The following is a 23697-nucleotide window of genomic DNA, read 5'->3' on the forward strand; positions in this document are numbered from 1 at the left end:
TTTTCTCTAGCTATTATTTTCGGTTTACCAAATAATGATATATAGTTGAATAACTAGACAAAACAAGAAAGGAGTTTTGGCTGAGGTTCTAAGAGTATAGTTCATTAACAGTAAAGTACAATATTAGTATAATATTCCCGCCTCCTCCTACCAGATCATTACTTTTTAACCTTATTTTTCTAATTCAATATATCTACCACCTCAGTATACAAAATATTGAGGACATAGAACCAGAAATTTGTATTACATTGGTATGTTTCCTTTCTCAAAACACGTAGAAAAATACCAGAAAATGAAACTTTGAGTCAAAGTATTGTGTGCAGCCATTTGTAAAGCCTATGTTTAGAGAGCCATGAATTCTCCATATCTTGTCTTTTCATAACTACAGTAATCATGTGTGAACTGCTCAGTGCAACCCACAGAAAGGGAAGAAATGGAGGACCAGAACTTCTTGGTACAAAGATGTTTCTAAACAGCTGTTTGCCACATAAATATAATTATCATTTTGACATAAGGAAAACACCTATCTATATTAATAAATTTCAAATGATTTTCAACCAAAATTTTAAGGTAGCTATGTAAATAAGTGAAATGATAATTATTCATTTTTTTAAAGACTGTAAAACTAAACCTAATGAAACAGAACAAAGAACAACAGAAGAAACAGTGTATGTGACACAGATTTCTAAACAATAAAACAGGAAATCTACAATGGCTACCATAATGTCTCGATTTCTTCTAAATAGTTATCTATATGTTCACACACAATGAATTCATATAGGATCAAATAGCATAAAACTGATCAAAACAGTGTAATGACAGTGAATTACCTTCAAAGCCTTCAAAAGTAGACAATACACAATCAATAATGGCTGCCATAAACTCTCTCAATCTTTAAAAAATGTCTGTCCATACCTTCATGTATGCAGAAACTAAACAATTCAAAAGAGATTAAAACTATTCTGAACCAAAACTAAAAGCACTAGTGGATTACACTGCATGAGGATACGGAATCAGCAATAGATACCATAATGTGTCTTTTTCTTAAAAGTAGATATTCATTTCTTCATACATAATATAATCGAATCTCATAGAGTATTTAGGAAAATTTCACATGTATAAGGCTCTATGTGTATACCTGTCATTTCTGTAATAGAGGAAAAAATAAAACAAAACAGATTGCTACAAAAACAGGAAAAATGAAAAATAGCAATAGCAGAGGCCAAAACATTGACTTTCAAACAAAGTGGTAGACAGGTAACTGAGGTTGTGATTAAGCACAGTGATCTTCAGAGTTCCTCATATCACCAGACACAAACACGCACAATCGTTCCAATACAATGAATGTCAGCTGTTTTGTTTCATGCACTTATAGAGACTGTAGCACAATCATCTTAACTATCCTAAGTGTCTTTATACAAATTTAGAGGCTTTTTCCTTTCCTTTTTCTTTTTCCTCATTCTCTCAGAGATGTTATTTTTCCCACTTTGAGAAGATTCTTACCATTTCACTGTATTTAATTGAGGATTTTGTATTTTATGTACTGTTATCATTTCCTACATGAGTGAAACAACACAGTATCTACACAAATGAGTTTGATTTATTTCACATATGAGTATGGCCTCAAGCTGCATCCATTTATTTATAAGTATCTCAGTGTGATCATTCTTTATAGCTAAGTAGTACTCCATTACATAAAAATACCACATCCTTTTTATTCATTCCTCAGTTGATGGACATTTAGATTGTTTGCAAGATCTGGCTATTACAAATTGTGTTCCTATAAACAAGGGTGCACATATATCACTGTGGCACAAAGTTTTCAGATATTCTGGGAATATGCCCAGAAGTGGAATATCTGGGTCAAATGAGACTTCTAGTCACAGCTTTTAGAAACCTCCAGACTGACTTCCATAGTGGTTGTCCCAGTCTGTACTCTCAACGACAGTACAGGAGAGTTGCTCTTTCCTTGCAGTCTCTCCAGCATTTGTTGTTTGTAGATTTCTTGATCCTGGCGATTCTTTCTGGAGTGAGATGGAATCTCAGTGTGGTTTTATTTCATTTCTCTAAGGACCAATGAGCTGAACATTTTTCATGTATTTGTTTGACATTTGTATTTCTTCATCTGAGAACTGTGTATTCATCTCAGATGGCCATTTTTGGATTGAATCTTTGAATTTCAGGGGACAGGTTTTTTAAACTCTTTATATGTCTGGGACCAAAGTCCTTTATCTAAAGGACACTTGACTAATATTTTTTTTCCAATTTGTTTGTTTTCTTTTCACTATTTTGGGCATTTATTTAGATATGCCAAAACTGTATAATAAGATATGATCCTAGGTATTGATTCTGGGTATTGTTTCCCATTCAGTCAGAATTTTGTATATGAATTCCCTACTTACCCTATGTTTTCAAGATTTCTACCTAATTTATATTCTAGAAGATTTAGTATTTTGGTTTTAATATTTGTATCTTTGATCCATTTATATTTTTGTTTAGAACATGTTAACAGGCATGGGTTTAGTTTTACTTTTCAGCATATGAATAGCCTGTTTTTATAGCTTCTTTTATTACAGAGACTTTCTTTCTTCCAGTGAACATGTTTGTCCTCTTTATCATAGATGATATGACTGAATGTGTTTGCAGATGTAGTTGTATCTTCTAATCTATTCCATTTATTTTAGGTATATTTTAATTTAAGTTCCATGTCAATTTTATTGCAGTACTTTGTAGTATAACTTCAAGCCCAGGGTAGTAATGCTTCCTGCCTTGAATTTGTTCCTCAGAATTACCTTTGCTATTCTAGGTCTTTTCTGGTTCCAGATGAATTTTAGGAATAATTTCTCTATATTTATGAGGTATGCTAGTGGCATTTTGATTGGGATTTCATTACATCTGTGGAACAATTTTAGGAGAATGGCCATTTTCACAATAGTTGTTCTTTGTTCGTGGAAACAAATAGAACAAAACAAGAACAACAAATATTGTGAAAATGGCCATTCTGCTAAATTTTTTTTCACAGGTTTAATGCAATTCCAATCAAAATGCCACTAGCATACCTTCCATGAACAAGGTATGTCTTTCCATTTTCTGAGATCCTCTGGAATTCCTTTTTCAAAATATTATAATTTTCCCTGAAAAGAAATTCTACTTCATTTCTTAGATTAATTTCTATGTATTTTGTTTTTTAGAAGTTATTTTAAAGGATATGATTTCTCTTATTTCTCTCTCAGGGACTCTGTTGTTTATGTATAACTATGCTATTGATTTTTGTGTGTTGGCATTGTGTCCAGCTACATAAGTGAATTTTGTTATTATTCCTAGGAGTCTTTCAGTGGAGTTTTTGGGAACTGCTATGTGTTGTATCATGTCATGCTGAAATATTAATAATTTAACTTATTTTCCTATTCATTCTCTTTTATTTCACTCTTTTTTCTAATTGCTCTGGCTAGTATTTCCAGCACTATATTGAATAGGAGTGGTGATAAAAAATTTATTTGTTCCTGGTTGTAGACTAAAGGTTTTCAGTTTTTTTCCTTTTAATGTGATAATGGATATTAGTTTGTCATAGATGGCTTCTATCATATCAAGTGAAAGACTGTGAATTCCAATATTATGTAAGTTTCTTAGCATGAATAAGTGTTGGACCTCATCAAAGCTTTTTCTGCTTGTATAGAAATTATCAGGTGATTCTTATTTTTGCTCTATTGATAAAGTGGGTTACATTCATTGATTTGTGTATTTGAACCATCCCTGCATTCCTGGGATGAATCCCACTTGATTGTGGTGTATAATATTCTTGATGATTTGCTGCATTCTGTTTGCCAATATTTTATTGAAAATTTTTGCATCTATGTTCTTTAGGGAGATTGACCTGTATTTCTCTTTTTTTTTCCATTGGGTCTTTCTCTGTCTTTGGTATTAAAGTAATACTTGCTTCCTGTAATGAGTTAGGGAGAATTGCTTCGCTTTCAATTTCATTGAAGAGTTAGAGGATTGTCAGCATTAAAACGTCTTTGAATTTCTTGTAGAATTCCACCGTGAATACATCTAGACCTGGGCTTTTCTTTTTTGGTAAGTTTTTAGTTATATTTTATATATTACAAATTAAAATTGAGTTATTCAGCTGTTTAACATCTTTTTAAATTATATTTTCTATTTTATTAATGAATTGAATTATTCAGCTCTTTTACATTTTCTTGGCTCAGCATTAGTAATTCATGTATTTTTAGGAATCTATCCATTTCTTCTGTGTTATCAAATCTATGATAGTAGAGCTTTTGAAATAAGCTTTGATGATCTTCTGTTTTTCCAGAAGGTCGATACAGATTTCAATCTTTTCATTCCTTGTTGTACAAATTTGAGGTTTCTTTCATTTTTTATACAAGGTTGTGTAGGGGGGCTTATCAAATGTACTTATTCTTTTTTATATTTTTCCTTTTTTTTTTGGTACTTGGGGAATCAAAATCATGACTGTGTGCTTGTCAGGCAGACGCTTACACCACTGTGCTAAACTTCCAGTAATTTTATTTTTTCCTTCAAAGAACAAAACCTTTGATTCATTTATTCTTTGTATTATTTTTTTAGTCTCTATTTCATTTACTTCTGCTCTGATCTTTATCGTTACCTCCCTTGCTTTGGCTTTGTTCTTAACCTGCTCTTCTTTTTCCACATGTTTAATGTGTAGCATCAAGTTTTTCATTTGTGTTCATTGTATTTCCTGATGTGGGAATTCAACACAATAAATTTTCCTCTAAAGACAGCTTTTATTACATCCCATTGCCTCAGGTGTTTTCATTTGCTTGTAGATATTGTTTAATTTCTTCTTTAATTTCCTCTGTGACACACCGATTGCTCAGGTGTGCATTATTAAATTTCTACATGTTTGTTTGTTTTATGCAGGTTCTTATGTCATTCATTTCTAATTCATGGTGCTATGATCTGATAACATGCATTGGATAATTTCAATTTTTTTGCATTTACTTAAGCATAGTCTGTGGACTAGTATATGGTCTATTTTAGAGAAAATCCCATGTGCTTCTGAGAAGAATGTATGTTCTGATGTTGTTGGGTAAAACACTGTGTTCACACACCAACCTCATTTAATCAAAATGTAGTTTACTTCTGTTATTTTTTTGCTGATTATCTATTTAGTTGAGCAGTCTGTTTCTGTCAGTCAGGTGTTAAGGCCTTTGTTATAATTGTGTTGTTGCTAATTTGACTTTTCATTTCTGGAAACATTTGTTTTGTATAGCTTAGTGCTCCTTAATCTTAAATGTCCCGAGATATTTAAGATTTTCTTTTTCTCTTTAGGTTTTCCCCTAACTAGTATGTAGTGACCTTTTTTATCTCTTTGTGTCATTCTTGGTTTGAAGTTCACATTGTCTGAAGACAGAATAGCTACCCCCTGTTTTTATGGTGTATGGGGGATTCCTGTTGCATGAAGTATTGTTTCTATCCTTAGACTTTCATTCTATGACTTTCCTTTCGTATTATACTGGTTTCTTATATACAGCATATGTGTGGATGTTGTTTCTTGATCCATTCTGCAAGTCTGTTTCTTTTAATTGGTGAACTGAGGTCATTTACATTTAAGATATAAGTGTTATTTATTGGTTTATTGTTGATATGTTATCTTTCTGCTGTTACATCTTTATTTTTCAATTCTGTTTAATTGTCGGCATTGCTTATTGTTTTTTTTTTTTTTTTCCTATGTGTATCTAGACTATCTTTCAGTATTCTTTGCGTGGTTGGTTTGGGGATCATGAAGATTTTCAGCTCTTCTTTGTCATGGAAGTGTCTTATTTCTCAGAAATTTTGAAGGGCAGTTTTGCAAGGTACATTAGTGTGGGTTGTAAGTAATTTTCTGTTAGGACCTGAAATGCTTCTCTCTGTGCTCTTTCTGACTTCATTCTTTGTATTGAAAATCTCCTGTCTTCTGACAGGCTTTCTCTTATAGGTGATTTATTTCTTTTCCCTAACAGCTTTTAATATTCTCTTCTTATGTTGCCTTACTGGGATGTTGGCTATTATTATATGTTGCTGTAGTTTTATTTTGGTTATGGCTATTTGTTACTCTACACGTTTAACTTATCTGTATCTCATGTTTATTCTCAGGTTTGGGAAATGTTAAGACATTACTTCTGTAGTTAGTTCTTGACACCAATTGTTTTGTCATGTTTTTTGTTTATAACTATCAATCTTACATTATTTTTCTTTGTATCTTTGTACTAGCTATAATCTTATCTTTAGGCCAAAAAAGCCTATCTTCACTTTGACTGAGGGAGTTTTGTCAACTTTTGATGGAATTTTTGATTTCTTGAATATTATTTTGAATCTATTTCATTCATTTGCTTTGTTTCTTATATTGTTCATTCAAGCTTTCCATCTTTTGGCATTGTTTCTCAAAATTTTTACCTATTTCTTCTTTAGATGTATTCAGTATCTCTTTCATTACATTTATCATTTTTGTTCTTTTGCTCAGAAGGTAATTTCTGACTTGAGTTTTTTCATAGCTCCCCAGGTTGTTTCTTTACTTCAGTTGCTATCATTTCAGGAGTTTCTTGTGTATGTCTTACATTTTCTCCTATATCCATATCTTATAGGCCTGCTTTGTGTGGGCTAGTAGTTTGAGACTAGATTTGGTGCTATTTTTTTTTTTTTGTCATTAACTATATTCCCTTAGTGAAAGTAAAGGCAAGGTCTCAGTCATTTCTTGGGTTGGGAATACCTATCTCTATTAAAAGGAGTTTCCCCAGTTGAGTGGAGATCCTTAGACAGACTTTGCCATGTGGCTTCCTGTCACTTGTGGTCACTGTCTCGAGTCCTCCCAGTCTCAGAGCAGTGCATCAAGGCCTCCTGGTGGGGTGGAAATCACTGCATACCTTTTCAGTTCACAAGCCAATTTACTAAGCTGTAGTCCACTTGGGTATTGCTGGTTATGGCCCAAAAAAAGCCCAGAGGAACATTCTGATGTGTCCTCCAGTGATGTGTGACACTGGACAGGGCCTTACCAGTCTTGGAGTGATATACTACAGCTTTCCTGTGGGATGGAAATCACCGTGCACCCTTTTGGTCATGAAGGAAAATGCAGGCTGCTGTTGACCACTGAAGAGTCACAGGATGGGGCTCAAGTATGCCCACAGAGACCTTTCAGTGTGTCCTCTAGTAATGTAGGACACTGAGCAGAGCCCTACCAGTTCCTCAGCTAGATGCCAAAGCTTTCTCCTGGAGTAGAAATCACTGCATGACTTTTAGACTCACAAGGCTGAATGCAGTTGGCCATAGATCAAGAGCGGTTACTGGATTGGGCCCAATGAGGCCAAGAGGGGCCCTCTGTTGATTCCACCAGTGATTTAGAATACTGTGCAGGGCCAGTCTCAGAACATCACACCAAAGCTTCCTCATTTGATCCGGCCTGCAGATCAACATATCCAGAACTCCTGGAAGGGGAAACGGGGATTAAATAAAAGACATGGGGGAGACAAAAGAGATGAAGGCAAGTTGAGATAATCCAATCAAGCCTTAAGTTTATTCAGAAAATGATCACACCTTTTCTATGCTAAGGGCGGGAGCTGGAACAGGAAGAGGTTAAACAGATGAATAAAACAGGGTCACCGTCACATCCGGTTATGTGACGTAAACAGGAGAGGATTATGGTTAATGTATGCAGACGCAGTGCCCATAGAGAGAGGCATGGAGGCAGCAATGCCTGTCACTCGGCTCCCTACATCTCCTCCCTTTTTATATTATTTAATTAAGAGTATGGCAGGCCCTGTGAGGACAGCATCTGTCTTAGGTCAAGGACCTCATTGCATGAACCACCCAGGCCTTACCTGTCATGGGCTTGCAGAACAGCAGTTGGTCCTGTGCCTGTCTTAGGTGGCCATTGGAATTAACATGCATGTCCTAGTTGCCCTTCTCTGACTGCCTGTCCATTGCCCCAGGGCAGTTAGGCCGCATCATCATATGGGCCACTGTGGGAATTCCTTCCTGGTAGGTTTGTTGATCTGCAATCTCCAGCTGATGATAGTGTACCTGAATGGGCTTTGCCATAAATGTGTCTATCCAGTTATTAATGAACATCAGAATCGTCTGAAAAATACAAGGATTCACAGAAATGAGAAGCAATAGGGCAGCTAGGGGACCCAAAAGGGGCACTAGGTAAGGGAAACCCCCCCCCAAATCAAGGAGAAGGGGTTGACAGCCATTTGTTGGAGTCTCTGTATGAAGTCATTCTCTCCTATGTCTTGGAGCATGCCTTGCATAACACTGGATGCAGTCTATTTGGGTGGTGTATGTTCCTCCAGACTGAGAAGAGCCTCTTCCACAGTCATGGGGTTCTGTGCATGGCTGTCAGCAGTTGTAGTCTGTTTGGCAGGGGTTGAAATTCACCATGGGTGTGGTGTGGCTCAAGAAGGCTGACTAAGCAGCATAAGGCTCCAGGGAGATGTGTCTCCTGTAAGAGAACACAGGGGATTGTGCCTCATGAAATAACATTATTCCTGGGTGTTACATGGGGTCTTTGAAGAACTGTCTACTTGCTTTTACGAGGCATTCAGGTAGCCATCTAGCTTCTCTATCTTGTTGAGAGTAAACACACACTGAACCTCGTCCCCAGATAAGGACTGGGTCAGGGCCATTCCACACATTGGTTAGTGGGTCTCTCCATAAAACAGATGCAAACCGTGTTTGAGTCTGAGTATGCCAAAACCAAGATGCTTCAGAGCAGCCTAAAGCATCCAGGGTCAGAAACTTTAAAATAAAAAGAGCATGTGAAAGGACATTTCTAGGGGACCCCTGGGAGGAGTACCATGTCTCCCTTTATATTTTATTTATGGTGAATTTAAGAGAATGATGTGCACTTTCAACAATGCCTTGTCCCTGAGCATTATAAGGTATACCTGTGGTGTGGAGGATATTAAGGCTCTTACTATATGTGTCAATAATGACATGTACATATTTTACATTGCCAAACTCATTGAAATGGGTAACATCCATTTGCCATAAGGTGTTAGGAATTAAACCTCTAGGGTTGATTCCTAGGTGTTGAACAGGTAAGTGGATAGCACAAGATGGGCAATTTTTTACAATTTGTCTGGCTTGCTCATGGGTAATTTTGTAGAGGAGGAGGAGGGTGTGAGCACTGAGGTGGTGTAGCTGATGGGCTTGTTGGGCCTTAGACACCTTGGAGTCCTGAGCCATAAAAACCTGTGCTCGTACAGCAACTGAAGAACCAGAAATTTAAAGGTTAAAAACAAGATGCTGTTTCTCAGCTAGAAACAGCACTGGGCCTCGTGACTCAGTCCTAACTCAGCCCTGAAGGAAGAAAAAAAAAATCTGTGGCTGTGATGTTCTCGGGATGTGCTGTGCCAGGGAACTCAGAGATAGAGCCTGCCATTACACTAATCAGGGTTGTAAAATATGTCAGACTCGAGCCTACAGAAATCAGGTGTCTTAAAGACAAGTTGTGCAGAACAAAGATAGTTAATTATCTCTGACCCGCTGGTCACCCCTTATTAACTGACCAATAGCAGATAGATAAGATGCCCACCGCTCCGCACTAACTGTAATGATTGGCTTCTGTAATAAACACTTACATTGCAGTTTTTCCCCCTTAAAAACATCAGCCTTGCCCCAACTCAGGGTTCTCTGTTTCCACCTGTTTGGAGGACCTGTGTACACGGAATAATAAAAACCCCTTTGTTCTTACATGAGAGTGAGGCCCATGTACTCTTCCTTGTGACACCGGTCTTACATTTTGGAGGCCCCAGGGAGATCAGCCCTCCTCGCAGAGGGAGACCCCAACGGCACCTCCCTGCGATAAGTAGTACTGCCGGTTTTTGTTTACTTTCATTTTGATCGATCGCTTATTTTCTCCCCTTTCTTTACTGCCCTGAACAATTTGTTTTCTTTGGTTCTGATTTCAAAGGCAGTTTGTTTCTCTTGGGGGACGCCCCAAGGTTCCCCTGAGGAACGTTCATTGGTGGCTCACCGGTTCGCATAGGCAGGTCTCTCCTGCTGAGTTGGGCAGGTCGCTCCTGCCGTTAGTTGTAGCCATTACACGGCTATGTTCACGTAGGCAGGTCGCTCCTGCTGAGTTGGGCAGGTTGCTCCTGCCGTTAGTTGTAGCCATTACATGGCTATGTTCGCTGTGGAATACTCTGCCGGTTCGTTTCCACCTGGTGGTTTTGGTATGTGTGTGCGTGATTCCGGCTTGTGAGTTGTGTTCTGAAATGTAAACATTTTGTGTTTGCCTGTGTCTTCCCTGTTCATTGTTATTATTCTCTTTTTCTCCAGGATAAGATGGGACAGACAACTTCATCTCCTCTCTCCCTTACCTTGGACCATTGGCCTGAGATTTGAGAGCAAGCTCACAATCTTTCTCTCCAGGTTAAAAAGGACATGATTAATGATGGTACAGCTGAGGGAAAAATGCCCTCCCTACGGTATTGGCCATTCTCCTCCTTGGTTGCCTGTTTAAATTTGTTACTAACTTAGGGGCTTGTTGCCCATTTCTGTTGCAGGATCCATATGGCTTACTAGATTCAAGGTTCATGATAAGAAAAATTATTTCCTTTAGCTCACCAAACTGTTCAAGAAACAACCTTTGTTTGTGTCTTTAATGTTGTGGCGCCTTGTTTAATATGTAAGTCTTCAACTGATTGCTTGCAACCTTGGCATGCCTTTTAAAAGGAGTATTTTTCTTTCTGGTTAAAAAGTAGACGTATGTGCACATATATGTGTATATTTATGGTTTTTAAAAATCATATCAGCTTTACCAAGTGAAAACCAGGTCATACTGTAATTGAGCCAGTTAAAAGTTTATAGTTTTTAAAAACAATAACAAAAACAAACAAAAAAAACCCCAGCATTTAATGTGGTAAAAATGCATAAAATAGTTAAATATGATTTAGACTACTAGAAGGTGACTTCAAGGGTTTTGTTGTGAGTTTTAATGTTGTCTGAGAAGTGAGAGAAAAGGTAATTGACTGGTGATAGTAAAAAGGAGGGACAAAGAAAGTGGTTTGTCTTCAAGTAAAAATGTCTGGATGTGCCAGAATATGAAATAAGATAAAACTTGGAGGTATATTGTAAGTTACCGAAAGCTCGAGATGATGTAAATTTTATTTGTCTTGGTTATAGTAATGAAAACAGCAGGTTTGACAAGAAGTAAATGTGTTCAAAATTTGACAGTATTAGATCAGTTTTGGTAGATTTATTTATAAGGTTCTCAACCTTTGCTGCAAAGTGTTTCCATTAATATGAGATTAAAGATGATAATAGAGTTAAGATATAAGTTCTCACATGTGCTGTGAACATCTGGGAGATTATATGGCACATTTTGTTACCTATGAAAAAGCTTCTTTTTCTTAAGTATGTAATTTCAGTAAAATGATGGCCTGCCACGTGGCACCCTAGGACAAAAGGTGATGTGCCATCCAGAAAAAGCCTGCTCTCTGATCCGGAATGCCAAAACCATGTTTTCCCTTTGTCCCACCCCGATTGGACATCCAGCGGTAAGGGGGTTTCCCCAGCATCACCAGTTGTTCTCTTTGCAACTCAGTCAGCCCCACATGTTAGAAAAAAGATTACAAAGGTTTGAGAATTTTTGAGAAAATGCCCCTCAGCCAGTTGATAGAGATAACACAAGAGATCTTTTAAAATTTAGGAAGAAAAAACACCCTGAGATAGTGCTCCTCCAGTTCGTGAATGACTTGTTAATAGCCTCGATCCCCCCCCCCCAAAAGCTTGTAAGCTTATTGAGAGGCAACTGAGAAACTGTTAAGGACTTTGGGGCAATTAGGCTATAAAGTCTCAGCTAAAAAGGCCTGATCGTGCTGTCAGGCTGTGGCTTATCTGGGCTACAAAGTGCAAAAAAAAAAACGGGGGGGGGGGGGAGGACTTTGTCTAAAAAGGAGCCCAGGCTATATTGCAGATCCCATTCCCAGAAACTAAGAAACAGGTGCGCGAATTTCTGGAAGCTGTCGAATACTCCAGGCTGTGGATTCTAAATTTTACTGAAACAGCTCACCCTCTATATGGCTCCCTTAAGGGAAAAACTCACTAAACTGGACTTATAAATGTAAATGGATCTTGCAGCAGCTCAAGTGGGCCTTAACAGAGGCCCCAGCCCTGGGACTCCCTGATGTTACCAAGCCATTCACTTTGTTCATAGATAAACTCAGGGGCATTGCCAAAGGAGTCCTAACCCAGGACATTGGCTCTTGAAAGAGGCCTATATCCTATCTTTCCAAAAGGCTCAATCCAGTAACAAGAGGGTGGCCTCCATGCCTAAAAATTCTGGCTGCTGTGACAATGCTACTTAAAAGAGGCTAAGAAACAGAAAATTTCTGTAGTGACCTCTCACAGTTTAGAGACTGTTATCAAAACCCCTCCCAAAAATGTAAATGCTAAAATCTCACACTATTAGGCCCTGCTCCTAGACCCAGAATTGGTAGTTTTCAAGACTTCTTCAGCTTTAAACCCGGCCACCCTTATGCCTGACAACGACCTGAGAAATTTCACAGATGGAAGCAGCTTCATCCAGAATGGCAGAGGCAGATGAGTGGCCGGGGCAGCAGTGACCACCAAAAGGAGGTACTCTGGGTTAAGCGGTTAGAGCCTGGCATCTCTGACCATCAGGCGGAGCTCAATGCTTTGACTGAGGTACTAAAACTAGCCACAGGAAAGAGGGTAAACATCTATACTGATAGTAGATATGCTTTTGCTACTATACATATACATAGAGCCATCTATTAAGAGCGAGGTCTCTTAACCTCGGCCAGAGCTAAGATTAAAAAAAAAAAAAAAAAAAAAAAAAAAAAAAAAAAAGAGGGCTCCACAGATCCTAGATTTGCTGGAAGCAGTTTGGCTGTCAGCAGATTGCTTCTATTCACCTGAGGAAACAATTTGGCAGATCAGGCTGCTCAAAGAGTAGCAATCACATCAGAGAGGCCAGCCGAGAAAGTAACTGCTCTGATGCGAGTTCCCCCAAACTTATCAGAACCAGTCTACATAAAAAAAGACTACACTGGTTGTTGTGAGCCATCTAACAGATTCCAGTCCCTGTGACTAAAAGACAAGTACAAAATTTCTAGGAGCCACAGGACTGATCCAGAGTTTGGGACCCTGGCAGAGGCCTGTTGCCTACCTTTCCAAGAGACTTGGTTCTGTGGCAGCCAGATGGCCACGCTGTATGCAGTGATTTCCTCAATGGCCCCCTCATAAAGGAGGCTTAAAATTGACTTTTGGACACAAACTCTTAATTGTTTCCTCCTATTCACTGGAGACTCTCATCAATGCCCCACCAGACTGATGGATGTCTAATTCCTGAGCCATACATTATCAGGCACTATATCTGAAAACAGCATATTCAAACACGGCTACTTTGCTGCCTGAGGACGACCCCTCCATGCCTCTCCACAATTGCACTGAGGTCATTGATCACCTCACAGGACGTCAACCTTATCTAGTGGATAAGCTACTGTCTAGAGTTTCATCCTACTTCTCTGATGAAAGCAGTTACGTCTATCAAGGTAAGCGGGTCGTGGGAGCTGCCGTTACACAAAATCTTAGGTTCTATGGGAACAAATCTTAGAGCCAGAGACATCAGCATAGTGGGCTAAACTCATTGCGTACACAGAGTCCTCAAGTTGTCTTTATCAAAAATGGTGTTTATTGTCTTCTGGAGTCAAAAGATTAAAGTTGCTCCCTAAATTTGGACTTGTTGGCTGCCATCTAGATGCCAAGGAGAGTGGCTACTATCTGCTGTATAAGCCATTGGGCAGAAGATGATCTTGTTATAGGAGAAAACAATTTGGCAAATGCCACCTTCCAAAAGACAGCCAGAAAGCCCCCAAATCAGTGGGAATTGAGATAAGCTTGACATTACTGCTGATCCCACCTATTTTCTTTGTCAGAGCCCATTTGCACTTAAAAAGACCAGCATCTGGCAGCTCAACTTCCGAGAGATTCCCGGGGGCTAATATCAAGCTAGCCCAGTCTGTGAGCTTCAGATGCCCTCAGTGCCAATTGGTAAATCCAAAAGTACTGCAACAAATAGAAACCACTGGTTATTGTGGGACTATGCCTAAAAACACTGGAAAATAGATTTTACAAAAATAAAAAGCCTAAACTTCAAGGATATAAATGTTATAATGGTTGATACTTTCACTAGATGAGTAAAAGCATTTTCTACTTAGTCTGAGTCAGCTCTGATAACAGTTTCCCTGATTTGGTCTCCCTTTTTATCCATGGGGTCCGACAATGGCCTGGCTTTTATAGCCTAGTAACTCAAATTAACCTAAGCTTTGCAGATCAATTAAAAAACTCGATTGGGCTTACCAGCCTCTGAGTTCAGGAAAGGTAAAAAGATAAGTCAGATTTTAAAGACCATAATTACTAATGGCCTTAAAAACTGACGAATACTGGGTGAGTCTCTTTTCCTTCTGCCCCTTTGTGTGTGTGTTGCAGATATTTCCTCTTTTGAGGTTTTATGTGAAAAGGTTTCTAGAAATTTGCTGATTTAACTAATCAAGATCTTATTATGTCTCCCCCAGACTTTTCAGCTAGCTGTGACTTCCATCCACTGGTTATTTTGCTGCTGCCCACTGCGAGCTAAAGAGCCTAGTCACCTGGACAAGCAACCTCTCCGTGAATCTCCTGAGCCAAAATGGACTGTCAAAGTAGCTGAAAGCCTTCCTGGATTCAACGTTCCCACTGCAAACAGGTCCCAGCTTCAAAAGACCATCAGCCTGCGGATAAGTGAACTGTCATTTCTTCTAAGGACACTTTAAAGCTTAAGATTGTCTAATATAACTGATAATTTTGTGTTCTCCTCCTATGTAGAGACCCCAAGGAGGCCTCTGTCTGACTTAAAAATTGTTAATTGTATGATAAAACAGAGTAAATTTAAATGTTGGTTTTCTTTTTCCTTTTCGTTAACAGCTTTAATGACAGCTGCAAGACCTTTGTCAATCCTCCTACTGGGCCTTATGTTGTAAACAGGTAGATAAACTATGTCAAAGTTCTTAAAAGCTTATGATTTTAAAAACACATGCAAGGTTATAAACAGATGCTAATGAGTCAATCAATGGGAAATGCTGTACTCTAAGAAAATAGCTTCATTATATGTGTATTATAACAAACCTGTAAAGTGGCTTACTAAATGTTTTTTTTATCCTTTTTCCCTAACTGATATGTTAAGTGACCTAATTGATATGTTGCACAACACTCTCCTCTGTAAAGAATTACAAGAATCTCACCTAATTGATACGTTAACCATTGTTGCCCTCTACAAACTACAGAAGCTGTGCTAAAACAAGCTAACAAGGGTTGTTAATCACTGCTAGGCACCTCTACTCTCCACTAAAGAGCTCAAGAAAACTAGAATGATAATTAATTTACATTTGTTTAAAGTAACCTGGCTGTGTGCAGAGAGATTTGCATGTGAGTTTGGCCCTTTACCCTGATCTTGATACATAACCGCCTTTCTGTTCTGTATGGCACCTTATTGCCTCCCTCTCCCCTCACCTATCTATCTAGGCCATAAAGAATTTGGGTTTCTGGTGACCTCTCCCCGACCCAGTGATGATCTGTCATAAAATAAGCCTGCCCCAAAGTTTAAGAACTGTTTAGCTTCAAAGAAATTACCGGGAAATACTATGGCCCAAACCACATTTGCTGGTTTCCTTTTGTTCTGTATGCATCAAATGAGTTAGATATCAGATCTTTGTAAAACTTAAGTTTCAGCTTCTTGTAACTCTTGACTTCTTCGCACCCACTAGTGAAAACGAGCTGTCCTGGGATAATGAACTTCCCCACTTTGTTCTCCAAATATTGCTGCAGACGTGCCATTCTGAGATAATGTCAGTTTGCAGGATGGGAGTAATTTAAAAAAACACCAGAAACTCCCAAGGTTGTCAGAGCTAAGTGGACAGCAATACAGTTTCTAGACTTGGGTCAACAAGTTTGATGGCTCTCCAGGTTTCTTTATAAATCACATAACTCAGTTGATTAACTCCCAAGTCTCTCAGATGAAAATAATGGTCCTTACACAACAATATACTCCCTTAGCTAGAATTAAACCTCTAAGATTAGAGGTATTATGCATCAAGAGGGGGGAATGAAGAACCAGAAATTTAAAGGTTAAAAACAAGATGCTGTTTCTCAGCTAGAAACTGCACTGGGCCTCGTGACTCAGTCCTAACTCAGTCCTGAAGGAAGAAAAAAAAATCTGTGGCTGTGATGTTCTTGGGATGTGCTGTGCCAGGCAACTCAGAGATAGAGCCTGCCATTACACTAATCAGGGTTGTAAAATATGACAGATTCGAGCCTACAGAAACCAGGTGTCTTAAAGATAATTTGTGCAGAACAAAGACAGTTAATTAACTCTGACCCGCTGGTCACCCCTTATTAACTGACCAATAGCAGATAGATAAGATGCCCACCGCTCTGCACTAACTGTAATGATTGGCTTCTGTAATAAACACTTACATTGCAGTTTTTCCCCCTTAAAAACACCAGCCTTGCCCCAACTCAGGGTTCTCTGTTTCCACCTGTTTGGAGGACCCCATGTACATGGAATAATAAAAACCCCTTTGTTCTTACATGAGAGTGAGGCCCTTGGAGTCTTTCTTGCAACACCAGTCTTACACAACATCAGCCAAATGATTTCCTTGGGCAAGAGTCCCTGGGAGGTTGGAATGAGCTTGCAGATGACCGATAAAGAACTTACGATGGCCAAGCCATATGAAGCATTGTAATTGTTTGAACAGATTTGAAGCTGGGGAATCATGACATATGGTAGCAACAGTCTCTAATAATGGAACAGACTGAGCAAGGTAAGCACTGTCAGTATACAAATTAAATGGTCGGTCAGAGTAAGCAGCAAAGGCTGCAAGAATACCTTCTAACTCTGCTAATGGTGCAGAGGAAGTTTCTGCTTGGAGGGTAGAAACATTGTCTTGGGATACATAAGCAGCCCTTCTGGAGGATGAGCCATCAGTGAATAACACCAGGGCACCTGGAAGGGGTTGTGAAGCTGTGACTTTAGGGAATATAAATGGGTGATGATTAGCAAAGTCAACTAGCTTATTTGGAGTGTAATGATTGTCAATAGTCCCTGAAAAGGAAGCTAAGGCAATAGGACACACTTCCGTACTCCGAAGTAGCCAATCTATTTGGTCTTTTGTAAAAGGTTGAATGATAATGTCTGGTTTTTTGCCAAAGTACATTTTCCTTGCTTTCTACCCTGAATTATTAGGTCTGAGACAGCTTGGAAATAAGGCAAAAGTGTTCTTTTTGGGGAGACTGATAAATGGACCCACATGAGGGGAGCTTGTTGCCAGAACACTGCTGTGGGGCAAAGCTTTGTATTAAAAATGAGAAACTGTAAAGGCTCATTGTAGTCCATAAAGGAAACAGTTTGTTGAGCAATAGCCTCTTCTACTTTACTGAATGCTCTCCTGGCATCAGGTGTAAGCTCTCGGGGGGAAGTTGGATCTATGTCTCCCCAAAGCAGCGCATAAAGGAGCTGTAAATCATGTTTAGTTAGTTTTTAAAATGGTATGAGCCAATTAAGTGTCTCCCAATAGTTTTTGGAAGTCATGAAGTGTTCTGAGGCCATCAAGCCTCAGTTGGGGCCTTGAAGAGAGTATTTGAGTGCTACATAATTGAAAACCCAAGTATGTATATAGAGCAGTAAGCTGTACTTTGTCAGGGGCTATTTGAAGTCCAGCCTCTTGTAAGGCAACCTGTAAGTCCTGGTAGCACATTAGGGTTTGGTTTTGATCAGCTCCGGCCAAGAAGATATTGTCCATATAATGAATAATATAGATATGTGGCCAATGATCTCTGACTGGCTATATTGCAGTGGCTACAAAAGACTGGCATAGTGTGGGGGAATTAGCCATACCTTGCGGCAAAACTTGCCATTGAAATCTCTGCATAGGGGCTTTAAAATTAATTGATGGGAGACTTAAGGCAAAACGCTTTTGGTCCTTTGGATGTAAAGGGATAGAGAAAAAGCAATCTTTAAAATCTTTAATTTTAAAAAATCCCAAGGGAATGTTACTGGGTGAGGAGATGCCTGGCTGTAGGGGCCTCATTAAGACCATTGTCTTATTTATCGCCCTAAGTACTTGTAGCAGCCTCCATTTCCCTGACCTTTTCCGGATAACAAAGATAGGTGTGTTCCAAGGGGAATTACTAGGGACAAGGTGGCCTGCATCTAACCGGTCCTGCACAAGCTGCTGTGCGGCTGCAAGCTTTTCAGAGGTAAGGCCACTGATCGACCCATACCGGCTCTTCTGACAGCCATGTAATTTGTTTAGCATGGATCGCAGGAGTGTCAATGGCCCCTAAGAAAAATGGCCTAACTGAACTTTAGCATTGTTAGGGATGGGAATGATGGGATCAATAATGCCCATGTTATTTTTCCTAAGCCCTGTTTTGGCAGGTAGCCCTTATTAAGCATTTTCATTGTGACAACATTATTAGGGCTTCCCATAATTAATCCCATTTGGGAGAGTAGGTCCCTACCCCATAAATTAAGAGGCAGACTCTCTATGACATAAGGTTGTAAGTGTCCCTGATTACCTTCTTGATCTCTCCAAACCAGTTGTTTGGAACTGCGTGGTGGATTTTTTGAGTGTCCAATCCCTTGGAGGTGTGTTAAGGTTGTTTCTAAAGGCCAGGCAGTAGGCCACTCCTCCTTTTTGATAATGGAAACATCTGCGCCTGTATCAATGAGGCCTGAGAAACTTTTTCCATCCAAAGATAGAGTCATGAGGGGTTTTTGTTTGGAGATACGTTGGGCCCAATATACATCAGAAGCTCCAGGAAAGGAGTTCCCCCTATAAGGAGTTATGGATTTATTAGATGTTTGACCCAACAGCAATAGCAGCAATTGAGCAAGGTGTTGTCCTGTCCTAACTGGTATGACACTGACAAGGGGCGAAACCATGACTTTTATTTCTCCTGTGCAATCACTATCTACTATCCCGGGTAGAACTTGTAATCCTTTAAGCATAGTGCTACTACGTCCAATAATAAATCCAAAAGTCCTGGGGGGAGGGGGCCCATAGATTCCTGATGGCATGATCTGAACACCCATGTCAGGGGTTAATACTGTGTTGGAGGTGGAACAGAGGTCCAACCGCGCACTCCCTGGGGTTGCCTTGAAGAGGTCTGAAATGGATGGTTTTTTGCTGGGACAAACCTTGGAACCCCACGGGTTTGTCCGGAATTGGGGCCTGGGGCCGGCCCCGTAACCTGTTTCCCTGTGGGGGAAGAGGGTTACCATGAACATCTCTTTTGGATTTGCACTCATTAGCCCAGTGGTCTCCTCACTTACATCTAGGACATAGCCCTGGTTTTTTTGTAGAGGACTGATTTTGATTTTTTCTTTTGCACTCACGAGCCGTGTGGCCATTTTGGCCACATTTGAAACAAATGGCATCTTTTTTAGGACGAGAAAGGGATTGTGTAACTATGCAACCTTGTTGTGTTGCAGCCATGGCTAGGCCTTGATAAACTGGCCCGATATCTGTACATAAGCGGATATAACCCGATAGGTCCTCTTTTTTGCGATGTGGTCGAATTGCAGCCTGACAATCTGAGGTTGCATTTTCATAAGCCAATTGTTTAACCAGGACAGTTTGTTTCTGTGGAGCTGAAAAGACGCTCTGCCACCTGTAAGAGGCGATCGACAAAGTCTGAAAAGGGCTTCTCAGGCTTTTATTTTATTTGGGTGAGAGATAAGGTAGGCTTGCCTCCTGAGGGGAGCCATTTCCATGCTCTAATGGCTGCCATATTAATCTGGGCAAAGAGGCCCAAATTGAACTGCATTAGGTTCTCTTTTGTGGCAAAATCTCCTGTTCCTGTAAGCATAGTGAGGATCCAGGTGTTTGGCCGGATGGCATTTCTCTGGCTATGTCCTCGCATTGATCAAAAAATTCAGATCTCCATAATAGATAATTGCCTCCAGAGATGGTGGTTTTTGCTAAGTCTTTCCACTCATTAGGAATAATGCAATCCTGAGTCAAAGAATCTAGAACTGCAATGGTGTAGGCGGCAGTCGGGCCATATTGAGAGACTGCGGCCTTTAACTCTTTTAAGGCTGCCACAGTGAAAGGTGTGTGTATCCTAATAGCTTGTGGTTCAGTGCCCTCTTCAACATCTCATGGGGGAGTAAAGGCCTCTGTGACTGGGAAAGCCGTTTTAGGCTGGCTGCTAGAGGCAGGCACCATTTTAAGCGCACTACAAGGCGTGCTGGAGGCAGGCTCCATCTCAGGGACACTATAAAACTGTGTAGCTCAGAGGGCCTGCAAATGAATTGAAAGATTTTGGCATTCTTTTTCTAGCTGTATCTGTTTTAAAAGATCCTTTTTTCTTTGCTCTAATTCCACTAATGTGCTAGAAGGTTGAGAGCAGATGCTGAGTGCATCATCATAGTCAGGGGATGGCCTAATAGTGGCCGGTGCTGCAACAGGGTTAGGGTGATATGTAGAGGCCTGTGTTGGTTGTTCCCAGTTGACCTCCTGAGAATCAGAAAAGCCAGGGTCTAAAGGCTTATATGAATCCCCAATTGGCAATGGAGGCACAGGGAGTGGCGGGCTGCCATCCTGGTACCTGCTGATCATGTCAACAGGTGGAAGGGGTGGCAGATCACCATGTACGAGGACCTCTAACAGGCTATCAATCCTCTGCATCTAAGAAATCAGAGGCTTCAGATTTTTCTGAGGATGGTTTTGAGGTAGATTTAACGGAGTCACGCAGGGCAGTCTCACCTAGTGCAACTGTCTCCTCAATCTGAGGCTCTGCATGCCTCTGGGCAAGCAGCTCAAAGATTAAATTCCAATATGTAAAGGTGGTCACAGGAACCTTTTCTGGACTGAAAACTCTATAATAATCTTTTAAAGCATCTCTTACTCTTTTCCACCTCTTGGTATCTATAGAACCCTCTAGGGCAAACCTTATGAATAAATTGAAAATACTGTAATAATTCTTTTGTTGCAACCCTTACCCCTCTTGTGTTTAGTGCCTTTATAAGACCTTCCACGAACACTTCATGTTCATTCAATACTTGACCCATGTCCGGGAAGGGAAATGGGGTTGCCGTTCACTCACCATGACTCGGACAAGACGTTGGGTAGTCGTCTGTGCAGGTCTCGGTACTTAATTTAATGTTCTGAAGCTTTAAGCTTTAATCCTTGATTCAGTTTACTCACTCCTCAGCAGAGGTCTCCGGTTCAATTTGCTTTCACTTTCAGTTTAAGCCGGCTGTCTCTCGAACGGCTTCCTCGTTAACTCCTCTGTGCCAGGATCTCCCACGCTGGGTGCCAGTTGATCCGGCCTGCAGATCAACATATCCAGAACTCCTGGAGGGGGAACAGGGATTAAATAAAAGACATGGGGGAGACAAAAGAGATGAAGGCAAGTCGAGATAATCCAATCAAGCCTTTGGTTTATTCAGAAAATTATCACACGTTTTATAGGCTAAGGGCGGGAGTTGGGACAGGAAGAGGTTAAACAGATGAATACAACAGGGTCACTGTCACATCCAGATACATGTCACAAACAGGAGAGGATTATGGTTAATGTAGGCAGATGCAGTGCCCATAGAGAGAGGCATGGAGGCAGCAATGCCTGTCATTCGGCTCCCTATACTCATTGGTTTGAAGTTGCTGCCCCCACTTTCAGCTCACAAGGCATAACACAGGCAGCAATGGGCTGCTTGGGAGTGGCTGGGGGGAGACAATGGTTTTCTTTAATTAAACTGCATGTGTAATCACTAAGGAGAGAAAAACAGAATGTATGAAGATTACTTTGAGAAATACTGGGACTATGTTCACTAGGTTAGACAAATATCAACCTAGTTTTCATTCCTTCGTAAGATATTCTCTGAAAATTAAGTGAATTTATTGACCTTCTCTACTTCACAATTATTAAATTATTGAAATAGACACATAACTTTGAGTCTTTCTAAATGTTCAAAGAATTCTTTGGTTTTTCTTTCAATTAGGTTAAAATTACAGCTTGGTTCTTTAGAATATTAGAATGTAAGTTGTGATGGCAATGATGCACAACAATGACTTTAGTTAAACTTAGGTTATCTTATTTATCCCCCCCAAAAAACACAATCCACCTAGTAGTATCAACACTGAATGCCTGTCATCTAAATGTTGAAAACCACTCATCTTGTATTTCTGTAGTCTTTACTATTCTGATAATGATTTTCCTTTTTTTATGCAAAATAGATAACCATAAAACCAATAAAAATCTTAAATATATCCAAAGTAATAGAATCATGCAAAATGATCTCTCAAAACATAGTGATTAAATAAGAAAGTCAGTAGAAATATAGTTAGAAAACAACAAATTTTCTCTTTTCTCCCTATTATCCATATAAACTTTTCTTAGAACGCAAGCCATGCAATGTTCAAGCTTATGTATTTAATCTACATCCCTCAACATTATGATCTCATTACATCCAAATTCCTACAACTGTTTCATATTTATCTTTCTTTAAGGTGTTACTCCATTCTTAGCAACAGTATATTTCTTTGAAATTATTCCTCCAGGAATGGGGACATACACCGTTTTCAAGACTTAGCTACTATTAATTGTGCTGCTGTAAACATGGGAATTCATACATCACTGTAGCTTAATATTTCTACCTCTTGTGGCAAGGTACGTAAAGGTTAATAGCCATGTAAAATGTAAATTACAATTGTAGTATTTAAGGACTCTCAATTCTGATTTCTAAAGTGCTTGTATCACTTTACACTCAAACCAACAAAGAAGAGTGGTTCCTTTTTCTTCACAGCCTCACTAACTTTGCTATTGGTGGACTTGGTGGTGGTAGTCATTCTTCCATGGGTGAAAGAGAATGCTGTTGTTGCTCTAATTTGCATTTCTGAAATGTGGGTTGTTAGGGAAAAATTAAAAGAAGCAGAGGTAAGAATTCAACATGACAGGTTTATTTCGAAACCAACTGAAAACACTACTCTGGGCTTCAGGTCTGACCAAGCCATGCCCCTGCAGGCTACAAAGACCTTTAGAAGTTCGTGAGTATCATAGGAAAGGCTGTAGGAAAAAATAACACTAGAACTTTTGAGGGCGAAAGCTCAGTATGGAGGCTGGCTATCTACTACAATAACAGATTGAAAACATACATAGAATTTTGTTTCATTTGTTAAGAAAATTATCAAAATTTATTGGAAATTCTCACATTTAGATGTGTTTCTGAGTCTTCTGGACCTTTAATACTGCATCTGAAGCCACATTAAAATGCATAATATGGGGAAGGTTTTAAAGTGGTCTGTGTTGTATTGGAGTGACAGTGGATAGATACTGTCTAAAGTGATACTGTAAAGTTTTTCATGTATTTATTGGCTGTTAGTGTTTCTCCAACTCAAAAATGATAATTCATTTTAGAATTGATTCTGGAAATAGAGAGTTTAATTTCTTCTGTGTTTTTCATATATTCTGGATGTTACTCTTTGTCTAACAACAATTGGCCATCATGTTTTCCCATTTTATAGATTTAGTATTCACTTGGTTGCTGGGTTCTTTGTCATAAAGCATATTTAAATATAATATGATCCTATTTGTGGATTCTTGGTATTATTTCTTGCACAATGGAAACTTTATTTAGAAATTCTTTGTATGCAGCTTATGTTTTGAATGTTT

At 39.4% G+C, this 23697-nt stretch overlaps 1 long non-coding RNA gene across 2 annotated transcripts; it reads right to left on the bottom strand.

Annotated features, from left to right (window-relative positions):
- Positions 1–7503: 7503 nt before the first annotated feature.
- On the bottom strand, positions 7504–21391 carry LOC134474040 (uncharacterized). Of its 2 annotated transcripts, XR_010044609.1 has the most exons (3): positions 21133–21351; positions 9995–10230; positions 7504–8458 (listed from the first exon to the last, which is right to left on the bottom strand). It is a non-coding gene; the product is annotated as an uncharacterized LOC134474040 (long non-coding RNA). The 2 variants fall into 2 exon arrangements; XR_010044608.1 differs by lacking the exon at positions 9995–10230 and having other exon boundaries at positions 21133–21391.
- Between the last annotated feature and the right edge of the window lie 2306 nt (positions 21392–23697).

Source organism: Cavia porcellus, unplaced genomic scaffold, assembly GCF_034190915.1.
Source record: "Cavia porcellus strain 051 isolate PalLab524CR breed Dunkin Hartley unplaced genomic scaffold, mCavPor4.1 scaffold_30, whole genome shotgun sequence".
In the NCBI taxonomy this organism is placed as follows: Eukaryota; Metazoa; Chordata; class Mammalia; order Rodentia; family Caviidae; genus Cavia; species Cavia porcellus.